Source organism: Electrophorus electricus, chromosome 1 (assembly GCF_041902795.1).
Source record: "Electrophorus electricus isolate QZ-2024a chromosome 1, ASM4190279v1, whole genome shotgun sequence".
NCBI lineage: Eukaryota > Metazoa > Chordata > Actinopteri > Gymnotiformes > Gymnotidae > Electrophorus > Electrophorus electricus.
The window spans coordinates 15087690-15100992 of record NC_137497.1 but is presented as its reverse complement, the minus strand read 5'-3'; the positions used below and the strand labels follow the sequence as shown (position 1 = coordinate 15100992).

At 40.1% G+C, this 13303-nt stretch overlaps 1 long non-coding RNA gene across 1 annotated transcript; it reads right to left on the bottom strand.

The window, feature by feature from the left end:
- Positions 1 to 4124: 4124 nt before the first annotated feature.
- LOC145657393 (uncharacterized) lies at positions 4125 to 11479 on the bottom strand. Its single transcript, XR_014123030.1, has 4 exons — positions 11122 to 11479; positions 5380 to 5441; positions 4788 to 4857; positions 4125 to 4635 (listed from the first exon to the last, which is right to left on the bottom strand). It is a non-coding gene; the product is annotated as an uncharacterized LOC145657393 (long non-coding RNA).
- Positions 11480 to 13303: the final 1824 nt, after the last annotated feature.

The following is a 13303-nucleotide window of genomic DNA, read 5'->3' as shown; positions in this document are numbered from 1 at the left end:
TCACTCTTCGGACATTTATTCGTCCAGTTTGAAAGACTTATTTTTTTCTTTGTGTTTTTCCCTTTATCTCAACACAGATTTGTATAGACATGTTTTACACTGTGGTGATCCTACCCTTTAATGGCAATGCTTTTTATACTGTAGCTAATTCTCTACAATGAAATTTAGGAGTATAGGTCTTACTTTGAGGACACTAGACTAATTTGAAATTTGTCTGTATGTCATTTTCAGCAGGAATAACCTGCTTCTCAGGGAACATCAGCAGAGATGAGACGGCCAGTGGCAGAGGGGAGATTGATGAGACCTGCCCAGCACTACCTCGGGAGGGACCAGAGAGTTCAGGCAAGAAAAAAAAAAGATTATTTGGTTCAAAACAAACCATTCACCAACATGTTTACTGTTGCAGGTTTTTAATGAAAAAATATCAGATCAGTATTGATATTGGGTGACATTAAAACACAGGATGTTGACATTGGATTGGTACAGAAAAACTGGTATCATGCCATCTCTATTATTTACAACTGTCCGATAACAGACTGAAATCGTGAAGAGCTGATAATGTCCGCGGGCATCAGATTCAATGATGAACAGGCTATTGTTAGAAATTCTGCACATGTAATTCACTTAGCTTCACATCTCACACTGCTTATAATTATAACGTATCCACATTCGTAATAATGTGATGAAATCTGCCAACAATAGTGAGACTGAGCATATTAAATAATAAGGCAAACTGATCACTTAGTCCACATATTTCTAAATGAGAAGAAAAGTTCTTACAAACAATATAAAGCACACAATTATATATGGGAAAACAGTTACATTTGTCATTAAGAGAAGCACTACTTTATAGATAGAAAGCACTACGTATTACACAAACGTCATAACTGTCCTAATATTAATAGTTCAACAGTCTTCCTCTGTCTATTATGCACACTGTACACATGTTAAATATCTGCCTTGCTGTTACAATGAAATGACTTCCGGCACCCTGAAAATTGTTTTACACACACGCAGCTGTAACGAGGTGGCCCGAGTACCGAGGGCAGGGAGCAGGATGCACAGACTCAATCGACATGGACGAACATTTATTACATACAACATAACGGCACTCACATATAACATGAACATGAATACGTTTAACAATAACGAGACTAATCTTGACATCCACAGGCTACACCAACAATGATCAACAATACTGTACACACTAACAAGGGTTTAAATACGCAAACAAGATGAGGTACAGGTGTGTGCAGGCATGGCCATAAACATATACTCCCAAGTCACGTGGCGGGCCAAACTGTGTGACTCGCGGGAGGCAAAAGTTCTGTGACAGCAGCCACACTCATACACACACAAGCATAGTGCAACTCTGTGTATACGCATCAGTGATTGAATGTGCAAGTGCATGTATATGCAAGTTTAAATTATTATGCACAAATGTAAGTAGTAGGCTATTTATGTGAAAATGTTTCATATGTATGTGCAAGTACAGTTTCCCTGATTTCTCTTTAAACAAGCCCTCATAGTTCAGCAGTAATGAGGCTAGTTAGATTTTGCTCAGAATTAAGTACACTTTGGAATGTTATATGTATCACAGTCTCCGGTGGTGAGCCATACATGGTTAATCAATCCAGGTTGAGGAACCTGTTAGAGTCGCTGCATTAATGACATATCTGTTTGCATTGTCAGTTGTTGCTATGGCAGCAATTAAATTAGGAAATTAAAAGAAAAACAACTCATCTCCACCCTTGGAACTTTAGAACCCCATATGTCCCGTGTCATAATATCACACATGAGGGGAATCCCATGGACACCTTTACAGATCAGTCTGTGGAAAGACACTGAAGAGGACAGATCGAACAATGAAGCATTTCTGGAGCTGGTGTGCTGGAACCATCGAGAATGAATATATAGACACAAAAGAGGTGGAATCCAGGAGAGACCTAATAAAGAAAACCAAAAGAGTAAAGCAGAAGTGGAATCTAAAAAAATTGAAGATAGAGTGGAAAAAACGTCCTACAGTTGGTATGGATATTTGATTATTTTTTCTGCTTTTTGGCCTTGCCTTTCTAAAAGGATTAATTTAAATCTCATGTATAAAAAAACACAGTAAACTAAATAATCTTTACAATAAGGGACAAAAACTGACTTATTGAAAATGCTTTTATCCTCTGATCAGCAGTGACTAAAACTCTCATTTAAAATATGCAACACCACTTGAAGTATTAGTGCATTATTAATCTATTACAAGGTTTTAGGCTCATCAGGCTGTATGTAGTACATACAATATGTGTTCTATATATATCCAGAAGTAATAATACTTGCTCCGGCAGATTTGAAGACGGCCCATGAACGAACTGAAAGGACTGTGGCAGCATGTCTGAGTGAAGTGACTGATGGATATGACTTGTACAGATCAGCCAGGACCAAGCAGAGGCACTCTGTGGCACCTGCTTCACCAGCCCTGAAAAGGGTCAACAAAGACACCAAACCAGGTGTGGATGCAAAGCAGTCAGCCATCTTCCCTCTAGGGCCAAGAGAACATGAGTGGCTTGTGAAGTGTGCTGCAGGACAGCAGGATCAAATCTGCCAACTTCTGCTCCAGGACATCAAGCTGGCAGAGAAGAGAAACTTCATTTCTGGCTTCACAGTACTTCATTGGGCTACTAAACAAGGAAACAGTGAAATGGTGTGCAAGATCCTTCTTCTTTCACAGCAAGGTGGGCCAGGGGTTGACGTTAACACCAAGAGCTACGACGGCTACACCCCACTACACATCGCTGCTATTCACAGCCACGAATCAGTCCTGAGTGTTCTGGTGCGTGATCATGGTGCCAACTGCAACATACGTGACAACAGTGGCAAAAAGCCCTATCACTACTTACACAAGGACGCCTCACCCAAGGTGAGAGAGATGCTTGGAGACCCTCACGCTGCGGATTACAAGCCCTCAGGCCATGAGCAGCACTTTTCCAATCCATCCAAAGGGTTCAGCACTTTGAGTAAACTATTTCAGTCCAAGTGCAGAAAAATACTCAGATGCGGATCAAGATTCCACTCAGGCTTGAAGCAGCTTGACCAGCCTTGACCAAGATGAGGACAGGATAGACTATACATTAATTTCCAGAATGTTTCCATACAATGAATTTCCCAAATTAAATAGCATATCCTCAAACAAACATTTTCTCTAATTTCTTTCACTCCTGATTTTGAATCTGTGATCAAAACCTTAAGCTTTGAAATAAATCATTTGCACATACATGTTTGAAATATTGCATAGTCATATCTGCCTTGAACCATTGTCTGATTTCCTTGAATATTCTCTAATGTTTTGTCTTTGAGTAATGAAATGTTTTTGAGGTCTTTCATCAGCTGTGTAAGCAAAGTGCTTCTGAATTAGTAGTAGGAGAAGCCAGATAATATATGAAAAATTAGTAGTGTGCTTTATATTGTTTGTAAGAACTCCTTTGTATTTATAAATGTGCTCAGGTGAAATTAGTGTGATAAAAATTTGCTCTTGTGTTCCAGTTGTTTTGTTTCCCTCTTTCTGTTCTATATTCTATATAATGCACTATATCGAATTAATTTATGTTTTGTAAGGTAACTTGAGCTAAATGCCTGACAGTCAAAACCTGAGAGAAAGAAGCTATAAATTTGCATGAACAGATCTGTTGAGCCTTTCCTTCTTATGCCACCCCTGAGATCAGTAGATAAAAACAGATTTTAGCAGAGTCATTTTAAACAGAAGTAACTTCAAGTCTAGAACCTCTCACGAGAAGAATTTTGTACTTAGAATAACATCTTATTTTATATGTTTGTCAGATACCCAGTTTGTTAGTCTGTCTAAACTCGATTCATTTGCTCTTCACCATTCAGTCAACTTAAGGTTATCTTCTTTTGGCATTGGTAGAATTTGGATTAGTACTGTTTGGCCGACAGTAATCACCTGATTATATCACCTGATATAATGACCTAAATAACTGTTGCAGCTAGGATTAGTAAGCACAACATCCAAACAGTGTCACCTGAAGTCCAGGTTTACCATGCTCTGTGTTGTGGCCTTGACAGTATGCATAAGTGAACAGTACCATTAGGTGCACTAAGCCTAGTGGGTTAATTTGGCCTCCTGTTTCTCATGTGACGTTGGAGTGTGAGGTTGGCTGACTGACTCTCTCCGACGGGTCACATCAATCCAAACTTTCACTTTCATTGCACATCTCCCATCATTAGGTGCTGCACCGGGCCACATGAAACCCATCCAGGGGAGTAGGTGCCATGCACAAAGTCATACACACACACACACACACAGTCTAAAGTTTATTCGATGTAGCAATTTTGTGTAAGTGCCATTGTCGACCTTAGTTCACATTTCTCTCTATAATAAATGACTGCAGCATGCAATGTGATAGATGAGGGCCAGGGTTACAGGCAGCCCCGCAGGCCCGACAGGGACTCATCACTGGGATCAAACTCAGCTCAATCTCCTGCCCTGTACACACCTCCAGTGGCCAGCTAAGTTTTGTTCAACACAAAGCATACACAGCACCCAAGCTTAGTATGAGGAAATGTTTGACTGTGAAGGACAACACCTCCTTAATCAGCCCGTAATGTAGCATCAGCAAAACTCTACATCTAAGGGAAGAGAATAAAAGAAAAGAAAAAGAAAAAAGACAAAAGGTTATATACAGCAAACTTGTAGTGTTACCATCTGAACATGATGCACATATAACAAGTTTAAAAGCAGTTTGTGAGAATTTCAAATCACTTCTTCTCATGTCAAGCACCTTTGTGTTTGTTCTTTCCAGCAGGATGGATGTCATGTTTTCTGTTGGAGGCTGTTCACCTGTGACTCCTCTGTAAATCCCGAAAGAATAGGACTTAAGAATAATGTGAGGTCTTTCACTTCTGTCGTGCCAATCTCCTAGGTGTAGGTTCCACTATGTTTTGCTGTTATTCTTTATATCTATGAAATACTTGTTAGATAGAACTACATATATGCATTAGTTGGGGAAAACAGTACAGTCTTTGGTAAATGTAGCTTTAAAATTGTCATGTAGCTTATGCCAGGTATAAATCAAGCATTCACGTATATGCCAACCATTCATGAAAATATTCAACCATGTTCCTGCATTGACCAATGGAGCCCATGAGATGAAACTAGAAAACACAGCAGGCATCGATCTGCAAATCAATTCTTCTTTATATAAAATAGGATAAAGCATGCGTTTCCATTGGACTTCCATTACATTTCCAAGGAGTCATCGCTACGGAAATGCATTTGTGGTTAATTATGTGCGCTTAATTGAAAACGTAGCAAAAGAAGAGCCTTTCTAAAGAATATACATAAAGCCCAAGAGAGAAAAAACAATTATTTACATCAAAGTTGGAGCTTGATTCACACTCCACACCCACTACGGTTGCCAGGAAGACCCATCGCCCTGCAAATACATAAAGCACATTCATCAAAATGACAACACAACCCGGTGCAAATTCAGAAAACTTACACAACTTCAGAAATGCTGCAAATCCAGTCACAACACAATGGAAGTTTGCCACAACAACAGAATGGCTGTTTGCAGAGGACACGGGGAGGAGATGGACTTCTGAGATCAGTGCCAAGTCTTTTGGAAGTGAAAAGTAAGTTTTTTGGTTACCATGGTTTTATTATGATATACGTGATACAGAACGAAAGACCGACCTATTCATGCATATTTATTTATGCTAGGCTGTAGGCAGCCTTAAAAATGATGATTAAAATCCAAAATACTTACAATTAGATTGTTATTTATTTGAAATCACATTTTGTATGCATGTAGCTATAAACATCACACTTCAGATAAGATAAGAACAAGATAGTTGACCAGCATGAGCAATAACCAAACTGGTCGACCAGTATAATCAGATTTGACCAGTATGACCCTGCTGATTATACTGCTTGAATAGCTTGGTCAAGTTGTTTATGCTGCTGGACCCACTGTCCAGTTGGAAATTATAGCTAAACCATCAAACTTGAACCAAAACATAGCCTTTGCTGGTCTACCAGTTTAATCAGCTGGTTTAACTGCATAAGGTACATCTATTGCCTGGGTGTCCAGCTTTTCAACTATCTTGACCATCATTGACCAGATTAGTTCATCTGACAGCAGCAAATTAGCTGGATTTTGTAGCTAGGGCTGTAGCATGCCTGTTACTGAGGTCCAGTTTACCATAGATATATACAAATCTAACAGTGCAAGCATAATAACAGAAAAGTAATAACCTAATTTAGGTATTTAAATAAAAAATTATAATTCATGAAAGAGAATGTCCCCACAATTTGCACATTCTAAAGACATCACCTGTTCATTGCAGCATGTTTGGTCAGCGTAATCTCAAGAGAGAGATAGTATTTGCTAACCGTCAAAATGATTTATTGCCTGATTTGATTGATTAACTTGACAACGGTGGCCATAAACATCCTCTCAAGCTCCGCCCTCCTCCTGGTCGTTGCAGTGCCCTTCGGTCCTCCTTGGCCCAGGCTAAACAGCCTCAGGCCTCCCCCAAGAAATTTCTGGGGGTGTTCCCATCCGCTTTCGGAGAAGACCCGGACAGCAGTCGCTGTCCTCTCCCCAATGCAGGGTGGGGGTGCCTACAGACCTCCTGCTAGGAAATCCCTTTTTTGCCGCGGAAGCTTGCATCCTGTGTATATTGGTCATTCTGTAACGTGGTAGCCTAAGTGCCGAAGGGCTTGAAGCAGGATGCACAGACTTCCTCGACATGGACGAATATTTATTCCAACACAACATAAAGGACAAATGTGGCACTCGCGTGAAAACAAACAATGAACATGAGCACACTAAACGCTAATGATTTTTAACATTTAACATGATAATTAAACAAACAGTCAAGCCTCGATACATAGTTACAAACACGCTACACTAACAATGACCAACACACTGCCAGCTTGACATGAGTTTAAATACACAGACAAGACGAGGTACAGGTGTGTGCAGGCGTGGCCACAAACATCCTCCCAAGTCACGTGGCGGGCCAAACCCCATGACTCGCAGGAGACGAGCGTTCTGTGACACTTCAAAATAGTTTTATTGACTTTTAAAAAAATTATTTAATTGAGAAATAATCAAGTGATTAAAGTGAATAAAAGTTATTATTATTAGTCTTAAATGAGTACGTACCACCCAGTTTTTAATGTTCACTCTGCTCCGCTGCCAGTCATGTACTGATACTCAAAGACGCATATGGGTCTCAGTTGTGTGTCTCTCTCTCTCTCACTCACCCACTCACTCTCCCATCCCACTCTCTCCCATTGGCTGATTCTCTAAGAAGTCACACCTCCTCACAAGTCCTCCCACTACCATGCAGTAAAAACTTTCTGACAAAATTGATATAAGGTGTCCTTCTGCCTAAAATCAAACTCCTCCAAGAGTCAGGACTAGGCCAGAAAGATCAAATTTTGCCACCTTTTTTTCCCTACCCAACCAACCGGTCTGACCAATCCTGTGCAGCGTGCAACTCCTCCCACAAAACCAGACCCTCATACCCGCTCATTCAAGTTTAGTTGTACCCCCGATGTTTGAGTAGGAATCATTATTTCATTATTAAATAATTATTTCAATGTGATTAAAGAAAATTAAAGTTTTCAGTCTCATACACCAGCTTTTCTCCACTTTCTCTGTCTGTTCAGTGTCCTCTCTGACACACACTCTGCAGTGAGAGGTCATTGATTGATTGATTGATTGATTGATTCTCTCTCTCTCTCTCTCTCTCTCTCTCTCTCTCTCTCACACACACACACACACACACACACACACACACACACACACACACACACACACACACACACCTCTCCACATCTTATCTGCCATATGTACTCAAACAGGGCAATAAGCAAACTTTTCAGAAAACATCACAAAGTTTTCTTTTTTTTTTTTTTTTTCTCTGATCTCTAACCAATGTGGTTACTCTATAAGTTTTATCACACAAGGTTTTTGTCCGTTATCACACGTTGTGCTCTTACCACTTTCAGTGCGTTCCACAACTGAAAGAGGTGTTTGGGGGAGGGACGTAATTTACAACTTTTATCCAAAAACCATCTCTTTCCCCACCAACTTTTTCTTAAAGCCGTATATTCAGTACTTCACTCCTTTAGGTCACAGCTGTAATTGTAAGCGATACATCTGAAAGCTTTGCCAAGTCGTGCGAACGAACATGGACACGGATCAACCGTTATCCATTTTTTAAATAATTCTGTTCTATGTATTTCTATAGTTTCCGACATTCACTTTCTTGACTCTGAGGAGAGAATTGCCGACCAAGTTCATTTCTTATTTGTGAACTTTTATACATTTGTTCTGTTTACATTTTTTGTTACCTTTTATTTGCAGATATAAGGACACAAGCTGATGAAACAGTTCATATATCGAATGAGTTATTACAAGATAATCTTTTCTAGAGTGCGTCTACCATATGTTAAAACTCCGCTTTATGTCTAAAAGGTTATGCAGTGCGTTAATTTGTCACACAGAGGCAGAGGGGGTGAATCCCTCTACCATCATCCACTATTCATCGAGCCCTCCGGCGGAGCTCACAAATATTTCACCTCGTACAACCGGCAATGTCTATAGAAACGTATACAGAGGTCACTGTGGCTTATAAGATACATCTAAATATCTCTATGCCTATTCACGCTGTTCAACCACACTAACCTGTAGGCCACCATCTCCACATAAGTATATTAAGTAAGTAAATTTACGTAAGTAAATTTTCTTTAATCACAATAATACTATATATGATATATATCAATTTTTGTCAGAATGCATTTTCTGCATGATAGGGTGACGACTTTTGAGGAGGTGTGACTTCTTAGAGAATCAGCCAATGGGAGGGAGTAGGATGGGTGAGTGAGTGGGTGAGTGAGAGAGAGAGAGAGACACACACACAACCAAGACCCATAGGCATGTTTGAATATCAGTACATGACCGGCAGCTGAGCAGAGCAGTCATCAAAGACTGGGTGGAACGTAATCGTTTAAGACTCGTAACTTTTATTAACTTTAATAACCTGAATATTTCCCAATTAAATATATATTTTTAAGTCAATAAAACTATTCTGAGGATCCCTCATTGTGTTTTAATGTATTTTCATATAATATTGCCACATCATAAATCATATATATATATATATATATATATATATATATATATATATATATATAAAATTAATTATATATATATATATATATATATATATATATATATATATAAATAATATTAATAATAATAAATAGATATTAAATATGTGGAGGGGGCAAATCAAATCAAGCAATAAATAATTTTTTGACAGTTTGTAAATTCCATTACATAATGAACTAACCTATAACTCACTTACTCTAGTTAGTACACTGACAGCACATTATCAGACTATATTCACTATTACATTACATAATGAACTAACCTATAACTCACTCTAGTTAGTACACTGAGAGCACATTATCAGACTATATTCAATATTATATTACGTTACATAATGAAATAACCTATAACTTTGCCATCAAGGTTCACTTTCATCATATTAACCCTAAGACATCACAACAAGTCAGCTGCACACAGCTCTTCACACAACACAGAGTAACACAACAACACACAGCTCTTCACACAACACAGACTAACAACAACACACTGCTCTTCACACAACACAGACTAACTGGAAATTCAGGCAGAACCCTCTTAACTTCTCCAGTACTGAACGTTGTTCTTCTTCAACCTGAACTGCGCTGAGCAGAACTGCGTCCTTCACATCATCAGTCTTTCATACATAACTTAGCCAGCTAGCTGCGGATCACAACACACAATAAACACACCTGAAAATGTCCTGCTGTGTAAACTAACTAGTATTTATGAACATGGGACACTGTGCAGCTGGAGCCACTGTTGAATTAGCTGTAGTCACCAGTGTGTAACACAGATGTTAACAAACAGCGCTGAAAGCACAAACGTGAGCTGGACACTGAAGGACTGTAGGACACATGAACGCTAACTAGCTAATAGCAGAAAGCTAACTAGCCTGCTAGCTAATGCCTGCCCTACGCTTCAGTTCAATCTTTGGCAAACGCCACACCTAAAGACACATTTCCCTTTACGTATGCACCTATGTTACAAAAACAACCTGTCATTATAATATTTAGGATAATTTCACTGAGTATCTGTTCAAAAATAGCTAACATTTCTTACCTGCGCGCTGAGTTGTCCTGTTGGACGCATCGTAAGCAGATATTACGCTGCCCTCACAGAGCTCCATGAAGTGAGAAACCTCACACTGTAAAGTGTCTGTTAATCATTTAAACTGAAACAACACGTTTCCTAAACTTTTTAGTTGGAATACAGTGTTGTATTTTTAAAGTTCAAAATCAAGACTTGAAGTTTCAGTTTTAAAAATGAGTTTATTTTCAAAATAATAAAACTATTTGGCCGGATGTGGCTCAATCTCAGGAAACATTGAAGCTATGGATTAACCATGAGGAACTATGGTGCCGCTGCAATACGCGCTATGGCCACTACATTTAGCTGACATTTTTATCCAAAGCAACTTACAGTTATGACTGATTACAGCTTGAGCAGTTGAGGGTTAAGGGCCTTGCTCAGGGGCCCAACAGTGACAACTGGTGGGGCTTTACCCAGCAACCTTCCAATTATAAGTCAAGTATCTTATCCACTGAGCTACCACTGCCACATGGTCATCTTGCACTCAGGACATACAGACTATTGGGAGTTGTGCACTAAGCGTTTGAGGCTTGTGTTTTAAGTGTGAGGAAATGCAGAATAAAAAGAGTTGAACTTAATACACATTATGGCCACTAGATGGAGACAGTATTCCTCTCTCGTCAACAATGAGAGCTTGTTGGCATCAGTGAAAGTGACTTTAGATAAAGTAGCTTGTAGGTTCTAAATTCTAAATTACAGCTAGAAACAACAACTTACAACCTTTACTGTGTCATAACACACACACACACACACACACACACACACACACACACACACACACACTAACTTTAATATAAAATATACACACTCCAGTCTATAAAAGTGCTATATACAATAAATATTGTACTTGTATACTTACTTACTATTTACCAATGCCTGATTAAAAAGATGCCCTCACACTCTCTCACACTCGTCTTCTATGTTGGCCACTCGGTCTTTCCTTTATCTCAGAACGGTGTCCATTAAACACTCAGTACTTCACTCCCATTCCAGTCTAACTCCTCCTTGTCAGGGAAACATAACGATATTGTGGGTGTTACCCCAGAATGGGTGGAGAGGTTCACTTCACTCTGGCCCCAGAGCTAAAATGCTAACAGCTCCCCTGAGGTGTTCAGCCCATGGTTCAGAGTCAAAAGATAACAACCAGACCTGCTGAACTGGTTTCTGGTAATGAAAACTGCTGTGGGCAAATTACAAACTGTTATTCAGAACTTGAACTGAAGCTAAATCCTAGGTGCTTATTCTTTGTACCCCTCCAATGTCTCTCTCTCCATCTCTCTCTTTCTGTACCCCCATGTCTCTCTCTCTCTCTTTTTCTCTCTCTCTGTCTGTCCCCATCTCTCTCTCACACACACATGTGACAGCAGCACTACACCCTGATGGATCTCTCTCTGTCTCACACAGCACATGTTGATAGAAAGTGTTTCATTCTTTCTTGAACTCAAGCATCTAAACTGCTTTCTGGTGATGACAACTGGTTGTGTCTGAGTTCCAAACAGAACCTAAACAGAAAAATCCCCTGTAAGAATGAATACCTACACTATTAGTGTAGTGACCTGAAGTGCTAAATGTGTAAGGGTTGGCACCAGGCTAAAGCCCCCTCCGGCCACCAGAGGGAGGCCTCGTGTCAGGAACACCACTAATCAGGCTTAACGCCCAACAGCTGGGGTAGACCTTATATAAGCCCAGTGACCCACACATTCAGGGCTGGGTCTTTGCCAAAGTTTTGAGCCAAGTGCCTAGCTGGTACCTTCAGTTGTTGAGGTCTGTGTGCCCTCATGCTACGCCTTACTTCTGTGCTGCGAGGGTGTTCGTGTTTTTACACGTCCACTCCCCTCTCCAGTTTTCCCCTCTCAATTCTGTCTCTCTCCCGAGGCTTCCCTTAGCCATTCAAGTTCCTCCCTGTTTTCTGGTCTATGGGAAGTTTCTTTGGATTGTTTGGATTTGCAATGGCATCCTTTGTTCTCCCTTTTGCCATGCTCGGCGTGGTGCTTCGTTTTTTCCTTTTGTTTTACCTGGTCCAAGACTGAACTGTTCTGCACACAGGCCCACCATTATTAAAGCCCAGTAGGCTGTTGGTGGCATCAGCTAGCCGAAGTGGGTTCCAGCCCACCTTACAGAATGAACACCTACATTGTTATTGTAGTGATGTGAAGTGCGGACATTACACATCTAATGTTATCTAAACACTTGAACAGTGATGGTAACACCTGCAGTGTTAATACACCTTTTACAGTATTCATGGTGTTTACATATTTGTATTGTTGTCTGTCTCTGCGCTCATGTTTGTTTCCCTCTTGTTTTCTGGATCTGATTCCATGTTTGTTGCTGTGTCTTCTGGTCCCAACATGTCTGTTCATGTATCATCCTTCTGTTCCCAACACACACACAGAGGGAGATATGGTATAAACACACACACACACACAGAGGGAGATATGGTATGAACACACACACACACACACACACACAGAGGGAGATATGGTATAAACACACACACACACAGAGGGAGATATGGTATAAACACACACACACACGCACACAGAGGGAGATATGGTATAAACACACACACACACAGAGGGAGCTATGGTATAAACACACACACACACACACACAGAGGGAGATATGGTATAAACACACACACACACACACAGAGGGAGATATGGTATAAACACACACACAGAGGGAGATATGGTATAAACACACACACAGAGGGAGATATGGTATAAACACACACACACACAGAGGGAGATATGGTATAAACACACACACACACAGAGGGAGATATGGTATAAACACACACACAGAGGGAGCTATGGTATAAACACACACACACACACGCACACAGAGGGAGCTATGGTATAAACACACACACACAGAGGGAGATATGGTATAAACACACACACACACACACAGAGGGAGATATGGTATAAACACACACACACAGAGGGAGATATGGTATAAACACACACACACACACACAGAGGGAGATATGGTATAAACACACACACACAGAGGGAGCTATGGTATAAACACACACACAC